Below are 11795 nucleotides of genomic sequence, written 5' to 3' on the forward strand. Positions count from 1 at the left end.
CTTTATTTACACAACATATGTGTAACTTCTAACAAATTGAGAATAAAACATTTTTGTAGTGATTTTAAATACTTTGGGATCTGGATCTTCAAAAGAAACCTACTATTAGTCCTTTTGGAAAGTGCAAAACTCTTTTATAAAGCAAATAATAATCTCCTAATGTGTTTATTTCACGAATTCCTAGTTGGATCTGGTAGTATAAAGATTATTTTTGGCAATTGTTTAAAAGCTGGATTGGAGAGGATAATAGCAAACATGCCATAGAGGTTAAATCAATGAGACATGAAACTTAAAAAGCTCATGATAGCTATCATCAAGAATATGGAAAGGCTCTCATAAAGAAAAGGGGTTAGATTTGTTTTGCTGAGTCCCCTGGGAAAGATCTCATCCTAATAAGTGAAAGTTGCAGAGAAGTAGCTATGAGATTAATTTTTTAAAATCTTGTCAACAATAAAAGCAAAACCCAAAAGCAAAATAAGCTGTGTGAGGTTTTCAAGAGAAACAGCCTGGCAAATCTGGCCTCAGACACTTGACACTTACTAGCTGTGTGACCCTGGGCAGGTCACTTAACCCCAATTGCCTCACTGGGAAAAAATAAGAGAGAGAGAGAAACAGGATGGCCACATATATATGTACACACACACACACACATACACTCACACACACACACAACACACTCACACACACATATATAGATATATGCCTATGTGAAGGATTCAGATATGTATAAGACAATGTGGGCATTGAGGTGTCTCCTAGCTCCATAATTTTATGATGCATACATCAGTTAGGCAGTTGTTATAATAACTACAATAGGGAAGAGACAAAGAAGGAATTGAACTACTGTTGTGGCATTGTGAGCAGAGAGTAGGAGAAAGAAGCAACTCTGAGAATTGATTGGACTTGGTAAATGAGGGAGCAGGAAAAGTCAAAGATGACTCTGAGATTTTAAGCTGGGGTTTTTAAGACTAAGCAAATATTGGCACCAGCAACAGAAATAAGGAAGTGATATCATGGAGAGACAGCGAGTAAAGGAAGATAAAACAGAACTGTGAGGGACACCCACACTTAGTATGGGGCAAGAAGAGGGGGAGGAAATAGCAAGGGTGGTAGATAGGAAAAGAACCAAGTCAAAGCAAGGTCACAGAGCTCAAGGAAGGAGAGCATTCAGGATGAGAAAGTGGTAAAAGTATCAAATACTGCCAAAAGATCAAGCAGAAGAAAGGCCAAGAACAGATCCTCATATTTGGCGATCGGCAGGTCACTGGGTACTATCTGGAGACCAGTTTCAATAGAATACAAGGGTCAGAAGCCAGCTTGCAAAGAGCTGAAAAGTGGATGGGGAGGAAACAGAGGCAGTGAAAAAAGTTTTTTTTTTTTTCCCTATAAGTTTAGCAGTTCATAGATTAAAAGCTCAAGTCCAAACCCTTCATGTTACAAAAGGGGAAACTGTGGAGACCCGGAGAGCTTAAGGGATTTGCCCAAGGTCACGCAGATATTAAATGGCAGAGCTGGTATTTGAACATAGGTCCTCTAACTTCAAATTCAGCGCTCTGTTCAATGCACAAAATACAGAGATGACAACAACTTGGATGGATGGCAATGTCCCGAGGCAACCTGGGATATTCTTGAGCACAGTGGATTGTGCCGGCAGAGAAGAAGAAACTGAAGATGAAGTCAAACAAGAAGACAAGATTTCAAAAGTGGCGAAGATTAAAGAAATGATTGATAAGGTTCCCTCTGACAAGGAAGAGAAACTGTCTTTTGAGAGTAGAGCAAAAGAAGAGAAGATGGCTGAAGTTGGAGAGATCGGGAGAGAGAGAGCTTACCTTCTCAGGCAAGCTCATCTGTTGATAAGGAGGAGGAAAGAATGTCTGGGTAAAAATAGGGGCTTGAGGAGAGAAGAGGTGCTGTGGAGGATGTGATAAGGTCAACCATAGGTAAATAACAAGATTATTATATAGCTGTGAGGGTCCAATTGAGGTTAAAGAATATGAATTTATAACGTAGTCTACATGGTTTCATGACTTCCCACAGTTGAGAATAAGAGCAGATGAAGTGGACTGTTGGGATGTCCTAGGGCTAACCATTAGCAGTACATGAACAGTGAAGGCAAAAGGGAAGAAAGGATAAGTGATTGATGAATGAATGAATGATAATTCCCAGCCGTGTTTTTTCAGCCAGGCTTGTCAACACCCACTCCTTTAATTCACAGTATCTAACTACCTCCCTCTGGTGGATAAATGAGGACTTTACATGCTATTTACTAATTTATTGATGTTTCTGCTGTCCTATCAGCCTAGTTGCCACTAAAGAGTATACTAGGTCTATAGTCACATCTTTGTTTTCAGACAAATTGTATATATTCCTTGCAGTTTAAGAAGGAAATAATAAACTTTACAATGCCCTGTGCTAGCGCACAGTTAAGATCAATTCCCTTTTTGAAGCCAAAACAGTTTAATTACAAAAAGACTAAAGAGAAGATATGAGACAGGTGGAATAATGACAGGGGCAGGGACTATAGGGGAAAGACAAAGAGAAAATCATATGTGAGATCAGGAACAAATTTCCATAAACTGGAAACACTTCAACACAGTTGGCTGAATGCCGACAAAAGCATATACACCACAAGCGTGTTAAGAAGACTTAAGACAGTTCCAGGACTTCTTCCCAGCTGAAATTCCCTCCCTACCCTAGTTGGTTGGCCCACTTTTTTGCCAGTGATGATTGGCAGGTACTCCATCTTGGAGCACTGGGAACAGTCCTAAAGAGTACAGAATAATGTGGTTCTGCGTCAGGCAGAGATCACAGGCAACCGATTGTGACCGAAAGTCAACAGGCAGGCAGGCAACAAAATTTGTTAAGAAATTAATATGTGCCAGACACTGTGTTAAGTGCTGGGCATACAAAGAAAGGCAACGAGAAAGACAATACCTGCCATCAAGGAGCTTACATTCTAATGGGGAAGACAAGACAAAAGGGCACTGGGTATTGGTAAGGGGCACACACTTGGAAGGCATGGTGGCCAGGTCCTTAGAGTCAGAAGTATAGCCAGTAGGGGAATAATGCATGGCTGGCCTGGGTCCATTGCCAAGATGAAGGCTCCAAAAGTGGAGGAAGGGGGCCAGGAAAGTGGAAGGATATTGCAGGGGAAGAAGACCTCAAGCACTGAGAAAAGTTCCAGGGTGAGACAGCAGATGAGTTATGGTGGAAAAGTCTGTAACAGAGTCAGAAGCACAGCTGGGAGAGAAACGCAGTAGAAATGAAATGCTGTGTTGCTATCCCTGTACTGGTCAACATGGTATCTGTTTTCTAACTTGGAAAAAGAAAAGCCTGCCTATCTGCATTTGTACTCCTCCAATATTTTTCTTTCCCAGATATATCAAGAGGGACTGAAAGCCAAGGATTAAACCATTCAATTTAATTTAACAAATATTTATTAAATGCCTACTATGGGACAGAGCACCGTGCTAGGCCCTGAGGCTATAGAAACAAAAAGTCCCTTTCTCTAAAGGGTTTATATTCTACTGGGGGTATACACCACATACCTAAATATAGGGAAAGAATGCTAACAACTGAGGGGATCCAGGAAGACTTCACAGCGGACATGGCGCTCAAGTTGGGCCTTTAAGGAAGACAAGGATTCTGAGAGATAGAGAGGAGGAAGATGGGCATTCTAAGCAAGAAATGGGTGATGATGCAGGAGACTGAAAAGAAGCAGTCAGACAAGTGGGAAAAAGAGAGGAGTCAAGGAGGATGAAGACTGAGAAAAAGCCAGTGGGTTTAACTGGTGCCAATCCTGGAGACAGAAGTTTCAGTAGGGCCTAAAGCTAAACTGCAAAAGATTTAGAGGGGACAGGGTGATAGAGTAGAAACAGCAGTACATACATTTTTTTTTCCCAGAAGTTTGGCAGTGAAAGGGAGAATGATAGAGGATGGTTACTGAGGGGGATGGCAAGATCAAGATGGTGTTTAATAAAGATAGAAAGGGCCTGAGCAAGTTTGTAGGCAGAGAGAAAGGAGTCATAGATAGGGAGAGATTGAAGATGAGAGAGGGATCGATTATTGGAATGAAATCCTGGAGATGGGAGATGAAGGGATGGATGGCACAGGGAAAGTTGGTCTTAGCAAGGAGAAAGGCCACCTCTTCCTCAGAGCAAGAAGGAGGCTCTAGGGGCAGCTAGGTGGTGCAGTGGATAGAGCACCAGCCCTGAAGTCAGGAGGACCTGAGTTCAAATCCGGCCTCAGACCAAACATTTGACACTTACTAGCTGTGTGACCCTGGGCAAGTCACTTAATCCCAACTGCCAAAAAAAAAAAAAAAGGAGGCTCTAAAGGAGATGAGTAAAGATGGTGAAGTATGGAATAAGGATATAAGTGGATGAATTGTAGGTACTAAAGACATCTACAGAGATAAAGGGAAAGTAGAGAAAGAGGCACCGGGGGTTGGGGGAGAGAAGAAAAAATTTGGAAAAGCTGCAGAGGGAAATGGAATGGAGTCAATCAAGAAGAAGAAAAGGTTTGCTGTGTGGCAGTGACAGTCCAGCTGAGATTAAATAGCATGAGTCTCTAGTGGATCCACATAGTACAGTGATGCTACATCCTCCAGAAATGTTCAGGAGTTCAGGAATATGACTAAAGAAGGTGGGTGGTGGGGGTGATCCAAGGTTGAGGACTGTCCAGATTTCATTGGCAGGAGATCAAGGGGATAGGGTAGTCAAGGATGAAAGACAGTGTATGGTTGAGCTGGCCAATATAGGATCAGGACTCTGGAGAGATGAAAGCGAAGTCAGAATAGAAGTGTGGAACTGGGAGAACAGAAGATGGAAGGGTTTAGAGTCAGGTAGAGGGAGAGATGGGAAATGAAGAGATAGGGACCAGAGAGGACTCTGGCTATGAGTAATGATGAGAACTAGCCACCATCTTTCTGCAACTTCCACCTAATGCAAAATCCCCTCTGTAATAAGTGCCCCTGCCCAATTCTCAGCTAACCTCTGTTAGAACACTTTTAGCAACAGAGATTCTCTCTGCATCTAAGGTACCCCATTCCACTGGGCTGCTAAGTGGCTCCATGGAGACAGTGCCAGGCCTGGACTCATCTTCGTGAGTTCAAACCTGGTTTCAGACACAGCTATTAGCTGTGTAAATCCAGGCAAGTCACTTCACCTGGTTTGCCCCAGTTTTCTCATCTGTAAAATGAGCTGGAGAAGGAAATGACAGACCACTCCGGTATCTTTGCCAAGAAAACCCCAATTGGGGTCACAAGGAGTCAGTGAGGACTGAAAAATGACTGAGTTCTGCTTACCTGTTCCATTATTGGATAGCTTGAACTGGGAAAATTGGAATGGAATCACTCAGGTGTATTTAGGGTAGTTGGCCTTGGCAAAGAAAAGGGCCACCTCTTCATATGAGAAAGGGGTGGAAGATAAAAGAGGGGGAGAGATATCTGACGGACCTAATTCAGTTCTTTGAAGCTGCACAGGCTTACTAATCTTCAGTAAAAATACTTGTACTATCTACCACCCTAGGTTGTGAGTTTAAAATTGATGAAACATCTAAGCATTGTGCAATCATAAAACTCTTTATTACTATTACTAGAATAAGGGTAACCACAGAATCCCAAGAAGACTTGCTCTGTTTCTGTGCTCCGTGGGTGGCCTAATGATATTCTCAGGTGCCCTGATGCTAGGGCCTGCTTTCCCAATTGATGAGTCCTTGGCTAGGCCTGGCATTTCCACGGAGGGCCAGAGCCATGCTCACTTCACTCCCAGCTCAACCCATTCTCCTCACCAACAGTCATGACACTTCCCCATCCATCCTACCCCCATTTCCCAGCTCCTCTTTATGTTTTGTCTTCTCCTATTAAAATGTTAGCTTCTTGAGAGAAGAGACTATTTTTGTTTGCTTGCATTTGTATGCTCAGCCCTTAGCCCAGTGCCTAGAACATAGTAAGCTCTTAATAAGTCCTCTATCTATTCATCCATCTATCTATCCACCTACCCACCCATCTATCCCAGAAGTCATAAACCATCTAATCCAGCTCCTAGATAAGTAAGAATCCTTTCTACAAGAAGTGGTCATTAGGGGTAAGGTGGAGGGAAATAGTCCTCCCTACTTGCCACAGATTCGCTAGTGTTCTCCCAAGGTAGTACATTCTATTTTTGGATAGTTCTAATCGTTAGAGAGTTTTCCTTTATTTCATCAGTGTGGGATAGGAACACTTGGGATAAGAACTCCCTTTAACACCACAGATTGCATCCTACCTGTCTCTTCCTTGGTTGTTTTTGTTTGTCTTTTGTTTTTGAAGAAAACGTTTGACTTGCTTGTGAATTGGATTTAAGTGAGGCAGAGTTATTCAAAGTGGGCAACCTCACTCTCTTCCAGAATCATCAAAGACCATTGGCAAGACAAAAGTCAAGACAACTGGTGATGGCCAGGGATGAAGTGGATGACCTTGGCGTCTTTCGTGTCTGACCAAGCTCTAAGCACCCCATAGCACTTGCTTCAGCTGCTTCCATGGCCACTGGAACAAATTGTTCTCATCTGCCCATTCTGCCCGGGAAGTCTTCACATGCTTGGGGTAGACATCCCCCTAACTCACAGGTTTGAGGCATCGGTTACCCTCAGCCTGGTTTAGGCTGTCTACCAAGATGTTTTACTGGTGTGTGGCCGCTGAGTATGCCACAGCTTCTCGGAGCCACAGGTGAGAGCTGGGTGAAGGTGGACACCAAGGGTGAATGAGCAGCCCTGAAAAGGCTCGGCAGCCCTCACAGCAGAGGGGCTAGACCTCCCTGAACACCCCATATAACCCCAAAGGAGCGCCTGGTCCAGGGCCACCCCAGTGATAAATGGCAGAGGAAGGACACGAAGCCCAGTCTTTCTGATTCCAAGTCCAGTATTCCATCCGTTATACCATTTTCCCTCTCTTTTCCTTACATAAAGCCTAAATCTGCTTTTCTTCAGCTTCTACCCATTACTTCTAGTTCTATCTTCTGGGGCCAAGCAGAAGAAATCTCTGGTCCTTTCCTAAGTCTTCTTTTCTCCAGGCTGAACACCCTACTTCCTTCTTCTGATCATCCTACAACTCTTTCCCAATGGGGTATCTAGAACGTAGCAATATTTCAGATATGGACCAACATGTGGATATAGAGGCGGCTGATGGTACACGGTCACCTATCACACCGGGCATGGAGTCAGAAAGACCCGAGTTCAAACTAGCTGTGTGACTCTAGGCAAGTCACTTACTTTCTACCTGCCTCAGTTTCCTCAACTGTAAAATGGCGATAATAATAGCACTTACCTCACAGGGCTGTGAGGATCAAATGAATTAATTGTAAAGCACTTAGCATAGTGCCTGGCACATAGTAGGTGCTTTATAAATGCTGTTTCCTTCCTTCCTGACAGGGCAGAGAAGAGCAGGACTATAAATGCCCTAGTCCCGGGCTCTGCGCCCCTGCTAATCCTGCCTAAGATCACATTAGCCCTTTTAGCTGGCATGATACACTGCTGACTTACTAAAACCACCAGGTCTTTTCAAGACTAGCTTCAATCACTCAATGAGTGAGCATTTATTAAGGGCCTATGATGGGTACTGAACATACAAAGTAAAAAATGAAACGGTGCCTACCCTGGAGAAGTCTACATTCTATGCAGGTGACAACATGTACATAAGTATAACTATTAAGTACAAAGCAAGTTTATGAACCAGTACCTTGGGGGAATCAGGAAAGGATTATATAGAAGGTGGCTCTTCAGCAAAGTTTTGAAGGAAAGAGGAGATTCTAAAAGGTGGAAGTAAGATAGGGCTGCCATCAGGGCACAGGGGGCAATCAATACAAAGAAATATAAACAGGATTTGGAGTGGCATTTAGAAGTAGCAGCAAGAAGGCCTGGTAGGCTGGACTGAAGAGTCCAGGAAGGGGAGTAGTATAAAACAAGGGTAAAAGGTAGATTTGGAGCAGGTTGTGAAGAGCTTTAAAAGCCAAATAGAGAAGCTTATATAGGATCCTAAAGGCATTAGGAAGCCATTGGAGATTACTGAGTAGGGGGAGCAGCATGGTATTAGCAGCATTTTAGGAAACTCATTTTGGCTATGTGGTGGAAAATAGTCATTTTCAGTCTTGACTAACTCTTTGTGACCCCATTTGAGGTTTTCTTGGCAGAGATACTTGGAGTGGTCTGCCATTTCCTTTTCCAGCTCATTTTATGGATGAGAAAACTGAGGCAAATGGGGGAAGTGACTTGCCCAGGGACACATAGCTAATAGGTGTCTGAGACCAGATCTGAACTCAGGAAGATGAATCTTCCCGACTCCAGCCTTGGCACTCTATCCACTGCCCCACCACTGTGGAAGACAGAAGGGCGAAGGGTGAATGAGTCAGGAAGATAATGAGTAGGCTACTGCAATAGTCCAGATAAGTAGTGATAAGGGCCTGAACTAGGATGGTAGAATGTGAGTAGGACAGACGTGAAAGAGGATTTTACAAAGGTGGAAATAACAAGATTTGACGCTTGATTGGATATGTCCAGGCAAAGAAACAAAAGACGTGAAGATGGCATTGAGCTTGCAAACCTGAGTTCTGAGAAAGATGGTGGCACCCTCCACAAAAGTAGGGAGATTCAGAAGACGACTGGGTTTAGGGGGATTCATTTGTGGATTGGTTGAGTTGGAGAGGTCTGCTGGATGTTCGGTTTGAAATATCTGTTAGGGTAATTTTCTCATGGGAGTTCTAGCTTCTCTCAGCAGAAGCTGAGGGTCACAACCTGCTGTGTGGCAAAAACAAGGAAGTCTCACAAGACCTCTCCTTTGCTGACACGCAGCTCCCACGGTTGGCTTGGCTCTCCTCTCACTGGGAGAAAAGACCTACTCATACCCCTGACACGAGGGCTGCAGGTGTCCGGCAGACTTGGTGATTGGCTATCACGTGGAGATCATGCTTCGATCAGGTGTTACTAAGGATATAAAAGAAAGCTACTAGCACTTAATAAACGGAGCTTCTGCCATCCTGCTGTCTCCCGCCTCATTCCATGCGCCTCTGGGTTAAGAGTATTGAGTTGGTCTCATGCTCACCACTGCAGCGGCCGCGTCAAATATCCAATAGGCCGTTGGAAATCCAGAATTGGAGTTCCCGAGAAATATCAGGGATCGATATATACATTTATATAGTCAATATAAATAGATATCCTATCTATGTAGGATAAATAGTTATAGTCATCTACAGGGATTTGCTAATTAAACCTACCGGGGCTAACAAGGTTTCCAAGTGAAAGAGTAGAAAGAGGGAATAGAAAAGAGGTTGGGACAGCGCCTCGGGGTACATACATAGTTAGGTGGGGTAATGATCCAGAAAAAGAGACGGAGAAGTAGTTGAACAAGTAGGAGGAGAATCAAAGGGAAGGCAACATCACAAACAACCCGAGGGGAGAAAGTGTGTTGGAGAAAGGCTGGTCAATAGCATCAAATGCTGCAGGGAAGTCATGAAGGATGAGCCTTGAGAAAAGGCCATTAGAGTGAGCAATTAACACATCCTTCACTGGTCTAACACACCGTTACTTAGAGCAACACTTTTGTAGTAGCAAAGAACTGAAAATGGGGGAAGAATTTGGGGAAAGGCTAAGCACGTTGAGGTCTGTGGATATGATGGAATATTACTGGGCTTTTATAAAGGATGGATAACATACAGAGAAACATGGGAAAACGTGAACTGATGCAAATCAAGCCGGAAAATAATATACCCGATGACTATAACAATGTGAATGGAAGAAATAACAAAACAATTTAACCCCCCCCTTTTTTTTAGGATAATTGGGGTTAAGTGACTTGCCTAGGGTCACACAACTAGTGTCAAGTGTTTGGTCTAAGATCACATTTGAACTCAGGTCCTCCTGACTTCAGGGCCAGTGCTCTATCCACTGCACTACCCTGCCCCTGCTCCCCCACCTTTTAACAGAAGTGGTGGATTGTAGATGTGGAACATTCCATAAAATGTCAGATTTCTTTAATGTGTTTATTTTGCTGGGTTGTTTTTCTTTTCTCTTTTTATTATAGGGCATAGCTCTCAAGGAAGGGCAAGGGGAAGGACACACTAGGAAACTGGGTGATTTAAAAATAAAAAATATGAATAAAATTATTTTTAAAAAAGATAATTGGTAACTCTGGAAAGAGAAGTTTTGGTGGAATTATGAGGTCAAAAGCCAGATTACAAAGAACTGAGGATGGGAGGAGAGGAAGTAGATTTAATGGGTATAGGCAGCTTTTTCTAAGAGTTTGACTATAAAAATAAGGAGAAATATAGGGCCATAGCTTGAGAGGGTGGGAAGGTAGAGTGAAGATTTCTTAAAAAAAATAATAATGAAGACTTGGTTGTGTTTGTTGACTGCAGAGAAGGAGCTAGTAGATAGGGAGTGACTGACAATTAGAAAGGGAAAGTGGTTGGTAACTGTAGGGACGATTTGCTAGAGACGGGAGGGGATGGAATCTAGGGTACCTGGAGAGGGGCTGGACCTGTAGAAGAAAAGAATCACCTCTTCTTCAGAGACTGAATTGATGAAAAAGAAAATTAGAGATGAAGTCAAAGGATTTTGAGAAGCAAAGACGATGGAACTCATTGAATGCTCTATTTTGTTAGATAAAGTCCTCAGCTAAGAGGAAAGAGAAAGGGGATGGTATGTGAAGCTGGAGGAGAGGTTTGGAATGTAGGAAGTAGTGAAGAGATTAGGGAGGAGAAATGGAGTCCAGTTGAGATTAAGCACTTTCCCTACCATGTACTTGAGACATTAACATTTTTAACCCAAGTACAGGATTTTGCATTTAAACCTACTAAACTTGATTTAATTAGAACTGGTTCAGCTTTTTTTTTTTTCCCCCTAATTTTCTGAGGCAATTAGGTTAAATGACTTGCCCAGGGTCACACAGCTAGCGAGTGAGGATGGATTTGAATTTTTAGCTCTTCCTGACTTCAGGGCCAGTGCTTTATTCACTGCACCTCCTAGCTCCCTTGATTATTTTTTTAAGCTTGTCAAGTTCTTTTGTGCTCCTGACTCTGTCATCTAATATGTCCTTGTTTTGTGCCATCTCAAAATTCAATAAGCAATTCATCTACACCTTTCTCTAAGTCACTGATAAAAAATGTAAAACATAGGGCAAAGGAGAGATCTGTGGAAACACTCCACTAGAGACCTCCCTGAAAGGAAGGGCGGAAAGAAGAAAGGAAGGAAGAAAGAAAGGAAGGAAGGAAGGAAAGAAGGCAGGAAGGAAAGGAGGAAGGAAGGAAGGAAAAAAGGAAGGAAGGAAAGAAGGAAGGAAGGGGAGAAAGAAGAAAGGACATTTTTTTCCTGAGGAAAGAAAATTTTCTATTCCATGTCTGAGGAAGAGTAGAATTTTATTTTCTCTTTTCTTTTCTTTAAATAATATCTTATTTTTCCCAAGTTATATGTAAAGACAATTTTTAACATTCTTTTTTTTTTTAAATTTTGAGTTGAAGGACATTTATTAAGTGCTTAATATGTTCCAGGCATGATGCTAACTGCTTCATAAATATTTCATTTGAATCTCATAACCTTGAGAGGTAGGTGCTATTATTATCCTCATTTTATAGTTGAGGAAATTGAGGCAGTTAAGTGACTTACCCAAGGTCACACAGCTAGAAAGTGTCTAAGATAGGATTTGAACTCAGATCTTCCAGATTCCAGGTTCAGTGCTCTGTTCGGTGCCCCCACCTGGCTGGTATATCCCCTTGTCCATATCCCTCCATTTAACTTCACCCAGATGCTCTCCACTGTTGTTCTCTACAATT

Source organism: Vombatus ursinus, unplaced genomic scaffold (assembly GCF_900497805.2).
Source record: "Vombatus ursinus unplaced genomic scaffold, bare-nosed wombat genome assembly UNPS02014909.1, whole genome shotgun sequence".
In the NCBI taxonomy this organism is placed as follows: Eukaryota; Metazoa; Chordata; class Mammalia; order Diprotodontia; family Vombatidae; genus Vombatus; species Vombatus ursinus.